Raw genomic sequence first — 10,000 nt, 5'->3', positions numbered from 1 at the left:
CGCGTCATCCACGTCTGCCTCTTGCTCCCGCTCTCTTCCGCGTTGCATGTACTGCTTACTGAGTCTCTCGTCCCTCTCCCCTTTCTGCCCCGTCGGCCTCTGCTGTTTCCCTTTTACCTCTTGCGAGGACATTAAATGATCCTGCCCAGCTGCGAGATCCACAAAAACATTTTGAAATGTGGACTCATCAGACCACAGAACACTTTTCCATTTTGCATCAGTCCATCTTAGATCATCTCAGGCCCAGAGAAGCCAGCTGCTTTTGTGGATGTTGTTGATAAATGGCTTTCGCTTTGCATAGTACAGCTTTAACTTGCACTTACAGAATTTAGTGACAGTGGTTTTCTGAAGTATTCCTGAGCCCATGTGGTGATATCCTTTAGAGATTGATGTCGGTTTTTGATACAGTGCCGTCTGAGGGATGGAAGGTCACGGTCATTCAATGTTGGTTTCCGGCCATGCTGCTTACGTGGAGTGATTTCTCCAGATTCTCTGAACCTTTTGATGATATTATGGAGCGTAGATGTTGAAATCCCTAAATTTCTTGCAATGTCACTTTGAGAAAGGTTGTTCTTAAACTGTTTGACTATTTGCTCACACAGTTGTGGACAAAGGGGTGTACCTCGCCCCATCCTTTCTTGTGAAAGACGGAGCATTTTTTGGGAAGCTGTTTTTATAGCCAATCATGGCACCCACCTGTTCCCAATTAGCCTGCACACCTGTGGGATGTTACAAATAAGTGTTTGATGAGCATTCCTCAACTTTATCAGTATTTATTGCCACCTTTCCCAACTTCTTTGTCACGTGTTGCTGGCATCAAATTCTAAAGTTAATGATTATTTGAAAAACTAAAGTTTATGAGTTTGAAATATGTTGTCTTTGTAGCATATTCAACTGAATATGGCTTGAAAAGGATTTGCAAATAATTGTATTCTGCGCCAGCGCCCCCCGCGACCCCGAAAGGGAATAAGCGGTAGAAAATGGATGGATGGATGGATGTATTCTGTTTATATTTACATCTAACACAATTTCCCAACTCATATGGAAACAGGGTTTGTACATCCTTTGAGACTGTGGGGGTGCCTGCAGAGAACACACACACACACACACACACGCACGCACGCACGCACGCACGCACGCACGCACGCACGCACGCACGCACGCACGCACGCACACACATACACACACACGCGCGCACACACGCGCACACACACGCACGCACGCACACACACGCGCGCACACACGCGCACACACACGCACACACACGCACACACACACACACACACGCACACACACACACGCACACACGCACGCACACACGCACGCACACACGCACGCACACACGCGCACACACACGCGCACACACACACACACACACACACACACACACAAGAAGCATCAGGCTGACACACTTACAGTTATCTTCTCCATCCTAAACAGCAATATTATACAAACAATGCAATAATAACTGTGTTAGATGAGTTTATTTGAGGCATGTGTAAACAATACTTGAGTAAGACATGACAAGTATTTGGGGAAACACACACCACACGGGACTGAATAATCGGCCCTGAGATTCTCCACTGATGCAATGGCTTCTGGGTAAAAAACTGAACTCTTGCACCCTCTCAGGACAGGTGTGTGACACCAGAGAAAAAGGTTGGAAATAGGACTGACCTGGAACTTCTACTTCCTGCACAATTCTTCATTTCAACATATGGATTCAGCTTAATGTAATTAGATATGTTGTATTAATGTAATTAGATATGTTGTATTAATGTAATTAGATATGTTGTATTAATGTAATTAGATATGTTGTATTAATGTAATTATATATGTTGTATTAATGTAATTAGATATGTTGTATTAATGTAATTAGATATGTTGTATTAATGTAATTAGATATGTTGTATTAATGTAATTATATATGTTGTATTAATGTAATTAGATATGTTGTATTGATGTAATTAGATATGTTGTATTGATGTAATTAGATATGTTGTATTAATGTAATTAGATATGTTGTATTAATGTAATTATGTATGTTGTATTAATGTAATTATGTATGTTGTATTAATGTAATTATGTATGTTGTATTAATGTAATTAGATATGTTGTATTAATGTAATTAGATATGTTGTATTAATGTAATTATATATGTTGTATTAATGTAATTAGATATGTTGTATTAATGTAATTAGATATGTTGTATTGATGTAATTAGATATGTTGTATTGATGTAATTAGATATGTTGTATTAATGTAATTAGATATGTTGTATTAATGTAATTATGTATGTTGTATTAATGTAATTATGTATGTTGTATTAATGTAATTATGTATGTTGTATTAATGTAATTATGTATGTTGTATTAATGTAATTAGATATGGGGCATCCTCACTAAATGAGAAGGTGTTTAGGTCAGGACATAAGTGATAGAAGTTGGTGAAGCACCTGTGATGTTGTATTGCCACTTAGTGCTCAATCTTCACAACAAAATAGGCAATGAAAGAGACTTGCTCGGTCAGTTCAAGTGTGTAATAAAAAGAAACCAAATACATGAAACACAGGAACACCTTTTACATTTAATGAGTTGGTCAAATACAACTGAAAGAAAATAGAAATAAAGAAGCAGCTTACGGCCAATGTGTTAGAGAGATGAATACTAGAGCATGTAAACATGTCAGAAAAGTATTTACAGTATTCTGCAACATTAACGATGTGCATCATTAATCTACTCATCATTCTTTTTGTTCTATCAGTGTCAAACTCATGTGAGGCAGAGCACAGTGACCCCTAGTGGCCACTGTTATCAGCATAAGCAAGATGTACAGTACTTCATGTGAGGCAGAGCACAGTGACCCCTAGTGGCCACTGTTATCAGCATAAACAAGATGTACAGTACTTCATGTGAGGCAGAGCACAGTGACCCCTAGTGGCCACTGTTATCAGCATAAGCAAGATGTACAGTACTTCATGTGAGGCAGAGCACAGTGACCCCTAGTGGCCACTGTTATCAGCATAAGCAAGATGTACAGTACTTCATGTGAGGCAGAGCACAGTGACCCCTAGTGGCCACTGTTATCAGCATAAGCAAGATGTACAGTACTTCATGTGAGGCAGAGCACAGTGACCCCTAGTGGCCACTGTTATCAGCATAAGCAAGATGTACAGTACTTCATGTGAGGCAGAGCACAGTGACCCCTAGTGGCCACTGTTATCAGCATAAGCAAGATGTACAGTACTTCATGTGAGGCAGAGCACAGTGACCCCTAGTGGCCACTGTTATCAGCATAAGCAAGATGTACAGTACTTCATGTGAGGCAGAGCACAGTGACCCCTAGTGGCCACTGTTATCAGCATAAGCAAGATGTACAGTACTTCATGTGAGGCAGAGCACAGTGACCCCTAGTGGCCACTGTTATCAGCATAAGCAAGATGTACAGTACTTCATGTGAGGCAGAGCACAGTGACCCCTAGTGGCCACTGTTATCAGCATAAGCAAGATGTACAGTACTTCATGTGAGGCAGAGCACAGTGACCCCTAGTGGCCACTGTTATCAGCATAAGCAAGATGTACAGTACTTCATGTGAGGCAGAGCACAGTGACCCCTAGTGGCCACTGTTATCAGCATAAGCAAGATGTACAGTACTTCATGTGAGGCAGAGCACAGTGACCCCTAGTGGCCACTGTTATCAGCATAAGCAAGATGTACAGTACTTCATGTGAGGCAGAGCACAGTGACCCCTAGTGGCCACTGTTATCAGCATAAGCAAGATGTACAGTACTTCATGTGAGGCAGAGCACAGTGACCCCTAGTGGCCACTGTTATCAGCATAAGCAAGATGTACAGTACTTCATGTGAGGCAGAGCACAGTGACCCCTAGTGGCCACTGTTATCAGCATAAGCAAGATGTACAGTACTTCATGTGAGGCAGAGCACAGTGACCCCTAGTGGCCACTGTTATCAGCATAAGCAAGATGTACAGTACTTCATGTGAGGCAGAGCACAGTGACCCCTAGTGGCCACTGTTATCAGCATAAGCAAGATGTACAGTACTTCATGTGAGGCAGAGCACAGTGACCCCTAGTGGCCACTGTTATCAGCATAAGCAAGATGTACAGTACTTCATGTAGAGCTGCTGACTTATGACTCCCTTTGTTCTTCTTTCTTCTACATGCCTAGGTTTCATGTCAATCAAAAAGACCAGGGTTTTGGTTGGCTTGGACTACAACGGGAATCTCAATATATTCAAACTAAATAACATCATTTGCAAATAAAATCCCGAATAAAGACAAGCCTTCTTTTAGAACGACATCTAGCCTTTAAGAGCAGCATGGAGGGTGAACTACATCCCAATGAAGAGAAAATGTCACGCAGAAGATGGACGCAGATAGAGGAACAGATTTTTTTGGAGTAACTGGGTCACCTTGTCCTGCAGAACTCCTTCTTGTAGAAAATGTAGGTCTTTAGAGAGCTAACCCCATTCAAAACCAAGTCTGTGTCTAATAAGTGCTTGCACTTTTTCCTCAACACTTTGTGGGTGCTATGGTCGACTACATACTACTAAAATACAAAATACCAATTTTATATCATGGTTATTGTGAACAAAATTGTGAAATGAATCATTTAGGATCCAACAATTAACCAGTTTTACGATTAACTGCAATTAAAACTGTCACATCTACCGTCTTTTTCAGGGAATAAGTCGCACCTGCTGAAAATACATAATAGAGAAGGAAAAAAACATAAATAAGTCGCACTGGAGTATAAGTGGCATTTTTGAGGGGAAATGTATTAGATAAAATCCAACAGCAAGAAAAGACATTTGAAAGGCAATTTCAAATAAATAAACAGGCTGAATAAGTGTAGGTTATATGAGGCATAAATAAGCAAGCTAACATATTCTGGTAAGAGTCATTCAAATAACTAGAACATATAGAACATGCTATACCTTTACCAAACTATCTCTCACTCCTAATCCATAAATCCCATGAAGTATTATACGTCTAGTCCAGGGGTCACCAACGCGGGCACCAGGTCGCCCGTAAGGACCAGATGAGTCGCCCGCTGGCCTGTTCTAAAAATAGCTCAAATAGCAGCACTTACCAGTGAGCTGCCTCTATTTTTAAAATTGTATTTATTTACTAACAAGCTGGTCTCACTTTGCTCGACATTTTTAATTCTAAGAAACACAAAACTCAAATAGAATTTGAAAATCCAAGAAAATATTTTAAAGGTTTGGTCTTCACTTGTTTAAATAAATTAATGTATTTTGTTACTTTGCTTCTTATAACTTTCAGAAAGACAATTTTAGAGAAAAAATACAACCTTAAAAATGATTAGGATTTTTAAACACATATACCTTTTTACCTTTTAAATTCCTTCCTCTTCCTCCCTGAGTATTTAAATCAATGTTCAAGTACATTTATTTTTTTATTGTAGAAATTAATAAAGACATTTTTAATTTAATTCTTCATTTTAGCTTCTGTTTTTTTGACGAAGAATATTTGTGAAATATTTCTTCAAACTTATTATGATTAAAATTCAAAAAGTTATTCTGGCAAATCTAGAAAATCTGCAGAATCAAATTTAAATCTTATTTCAAAGTATTTTGTATTTCGTTGAAAATTTTTGTTCTGGAAAATCTAGAAGACAAAATGATTTGTCTTTGTTAGAAATATAGCTTGGTGCAATTAGTTATACATTCTAACAAAGTGCAGATTGAATTTTAACCTATTTAAAACATGTCATCAAAATTAAAAAATTAATCATAATCAGGAAAAATTACTATTGATGTTCCATAAATTCTTTTTTTTAATTTTTTCAAAAAGATTCAAAATAACTAGTTTTTCTCTTCTTTTTTTTCCAGTTGAATTTTGAATTTTAAAGAGTCAAAATTGAAGATAAACTGTTTCACAGTTTATATTTATTGTGAGAAATCATTAAGATGAATATAATTATTCATTAATAATAACAGAGTTAAAGGTAAATTGAGAAAATTGGCTATTTCTGGCAATTTAATTAAGTGTGTATCAAACTGGTAGCCCTTGGCATTAATCAGTACCCAAGTAGCAGTTCTTGCTTTCAAAAAGCTTGCTGACCGCTGCTCTTACGTGAATGAGATAAATAATATTATTGGATATTTGACGCTAATGTGTTAATAATTTCACACAAAAGTCGCTCCTGAGTATAAGTCGCACCCCCGGCCAAACTATGAAAAAAACTGCCACTTATAGTCCGAAAAATATGGTATTTATTTGGAAAGGCCACAGGACAGTGTTTCAGCTCATGTTTCGTCATCGGCTACAAACAGAATTTATGTTAGTATGTTTTTTTGAAGCAACATGCACACAACAAAAGAAGCTACACCAGTGGTGCACACATCTATATACACCCATCAAGAGACACGCTACATTAGCTTCGAATGTAACAAATACAAAATAAAATCCCAGCCAAACAAAATGCTGTGATGTCGGAACATTACGGGAACTTATATAATAATCAGGTAAGTCGTTGAAGACGATGGTTCACCCATTTGCAGAACCTGCCTGAAAAAAGATACAACTGAGTGGTCCAATAGGGTGCAGCTGTACACACCAAAGCAAAGGTAGAACATGCGGGTGTAACGGTACGTGAGTTTTTGTATTGGAGACATTTTGGTACGGGGGTTTCGGTTCAGTTCAGTTTGGAGGTGTACCGAACGAGTTTCCACACGTACATATTAGGTAGTGCACCGCAGGTTGTGTAAACAATGCAGAGCGAGGAACAACACACGGCAGGCTAGCAGCGACCAGGCTAGGACAACATGCAAAAGCCAAAGCTGGAAGACCCTCCTGCCTCGTTAACATCTCCCCTTTGGGAACACTTTGGCTGCGTGGTGCGATACAACAATGGAGGATAGAGGTTTGCCGACATTGTTCAGCAGCAGTAGGGTACGCTTCTGCCAACACGTCAAACCACTTGGAAACGTCACCACTGCATTCAAGCAGCCTCTCCTCAGCGAGTCAGGGCTGAAGCGATAACAAATGTTTTTATAGCAGCAGATTTAACACCATCCATCCATCCATTTCCTCCCGCTTGTCTCGTTTGAGGTCGCAGGGGAATGCTGTATTGCATTAAAAACTAGATTTTGACCCACTTCTATGGTGGAAGAACAATAAGCCCATATATCCTCTTACTGCCAAGTTAGCCAGGCTGGGTGGGGATGAAAGTGGACCCCGACCTAAACAAGTTGAAAAACTTATTGGGGTGTTACCATTTAGTGGTCAATTGTACGGAATATGTACCGTTCTGTGTAATCTAATAATAAAAGTCTCAATCAATCAATCAATCAAAAAAAGCACTTTATATGTAGAAAAGTTTTGTTAAGTAACCATTCTTATTTAGGTTTTATTTTATATATGTTGACCACATTAACCCTGGCAATGGACCCTGTGTGTATATATGTATGTTATGCCATTGTTTACAAATTTGGTACATAAATAACCAAAAAATGTGTATTTTGTTGTTTTCTTACTGTACCAAAAATGAACGGAACCGTGACCTCTAAACCGAGGTACGTACGGAAGAAAAATGTTTGTGTACTGTTACACCCCTAGTAAGACATAAAAACTGAGTTGAATTCGGTTAGTGGCAAGTTACTTTATGAATAACTGACTTAAATATAAATGCATCACTTCCTCACAGTTGCCTAGCATCCAGGCAGTTCAGTGTAAACAAACAGCAGAGATTACTCCCGCCAAGAGTTTCTTCATTCAGTGACCATTCAACTTTAGAAAATGCTCAGTGTTGAATAACTCTAGGTATTGTAATTTAATCCAGCAAGTGTGAAACACTAACATAACAGCAGCAGCAACGTAGAATACCGTGGCTATGGAGCTTCTCATTTATCCAGGTCATTGTTTTTTCAGATCATTCCATCGATCACCACGAGAATGTTCAGTTGCTTTTACAAGATGTTTACTTGACTGGACAGCATTGAGAGTCTCTGGTCTTTAGGGTCCACTAGTGACTATGGTCTCCAGTGTAGTGATCAATGCACTGATTTACCCTATTTTTACGATCATACGTCGCTCCGGCCCAAAAGGCATAATAAAGAAGGAAAAAAACATACCAAATAGTAGCCCGGGCGTTTATTTCACAAAATCATTTTTGGAGACGGGCGTTTAAAAGAAGCAGGCGGTTATTTGCACAAGGCTTTTATTTCTCTTTGCAGCAGCCTCCAGCAGACCATTATTTGGTTACAATGGTTACTGTCCAGTAGGGCTGGGTATCATCAGGTACCTGGCCATACGATGATATCACCATATTTTGCCCACGATAACAATTAGATCACGATACTACAATTATGCGATAATGGATGTATTGAAAGACATTTCATCCACGATACATCATGATTTCAGTGTCACTGAAGAAATTCAAAATGTTTTGACTGCACTGAATCCACTTCACTAAAATATTTTCTGTCTGTGCAAATTAAAATGATTAAAAAAACATAATGAATGCAGAAAATATAGATTTCAGTGCTACTGAACTTTGATGTAATCATGGACACATCAGTGCTTAACAATTCAAAACTAATTGTTTTATGAAAACTGGCACTTGACTGTATATAAAAAATAAACATTTGAGTCAGTGCATTACGTTATCAACAACTAGGTGGTCTTATGAAAACCTGAGAACACATTTTTAGATCCTATATGGTCTAAGATCTTTACAAATAAAGCAAGCAATGGACTTTGTAATGCTGGCAGATGCAGGAGGGAGCTTGGCTTTAAATACGCTGTTGATTGGAGGCTGGCTAACAGAAAGGTTAGCGTTAGCGTCGCTACTCGCCCTTTCCTCCGTGGCGAACTCAGGATGATGGCGGACATGTTTGTTGTGTTGCCCGTGTACTTGACCTTTGCGAGACAGTTCTTGCAGATCGCAAACTCTTTATCAAGAGTTGTTTCATTGTCTGTGTAGTAAAAGCCCAAGTGGGCCCAGACTTTACATTTAAAACTCGCCGCTGCATCTTTCGCGGGTTTTTCTCTGCTATTTGCTCCTCCGCTTTGCACCATTCCCTCCATCTGCTGCTGCTGCTGTTCCCAATTAGCCTGCACACCTGGGGGATGTTCCAAATAAGTGTTTGATGAGCAGTCCTCAACTTTATCAGTATTTATTGCCACCTTTCCCAACTTCTTTGTCACGTGTTGCTGGCATCAAATTCTAATTTAATTATTATTTGCAAAAAAAAAAAATAAAGTTTATGAGTTTGGAGATGAAATATGTTGTCTTTGTAGCATATTCAACTGAATATGGCTTGAAAAGGATTTGCAAATAATTGTATTCTGTTTATATTTACATCTAACACCATTTCCCAACTCATATGGAAACGGGGTTTGTAACAGAAAACACAAAAGATGATCCAGACCACGGATCATGACACAGGTCTAGAACTGCTGAGTTTTGAGGGCAAAGGATGGATTCATTTAAACCATGTCAATTAGGAGATGAAGCTACCTAAGCAAGTTGTGTAGCTTTCTACATTTTTCCCAACAGCCTGTAATTGTTCGTGTTTTCTTTTTTGATGACTTCCTCACTCTGCATTTTGAGAGCTGCCTGACCTAAATTCACCTCATTTCAAGAGCTGCCTGACCTCATTAAACCTAACACCTGACGTCCTTCCAGACTCTGATGCAACTTGTCTATCTCTCAGAAAATCTCGGAACAACTCGGCTCTTCTCGTTGTCGCTTAACCTTTGACACACTCTTTTGAAATGGCTGCGCCCATGTTGTTTATACTGATTAACGTTATTCATGCAATCTTTTATATATATATATATATATATATATATATATATATATATACACACACACACACACACACACACACACACATCAGTGACCTGCTGTCAGGGGAGACAGTCCCCCACCTTGCCACCAGGAGGGGTAAAAGGCTTAACTATGAGATGTTCAAAATAACAGAGTAATAAAATAAGTTTGAATACCGTAT

At 38.9% G+C, this 10,000-nt stretch overlaps 1 protein-coding gene across 3 annotated transcripts in view; it reads right to left on the bottom strand.

The window, feature by feature from the left end:
• The window catches only part of shank2b (SH3 and multiple ankyrin repeat domains 2b), a 179,663-nt gene that overhangs the window by 106,316 nt on the left and 63,347 nt on the right, over window positions 1-10,000 (bottom strand). The window lies entirely within an intron of this gene.

Source organism: Nerophis ophidion, linkage group LG25, assembly GCF_033978795.1.
Source record: "Nerophis ophidion isolate RoL-2023_Sa linkage group LG25, RoL_Noph_v1.0, whole genome shotgun sequence".
NCBI lineage: Eukaryota > Metazoa > Chordata > Actinopteri > Syngnathiformes > Syngnathidae > Nerophis > Nerophis ophidion.
This window is presented reverse-complemented; position numbering and strand designations above follow the sequence as displayed.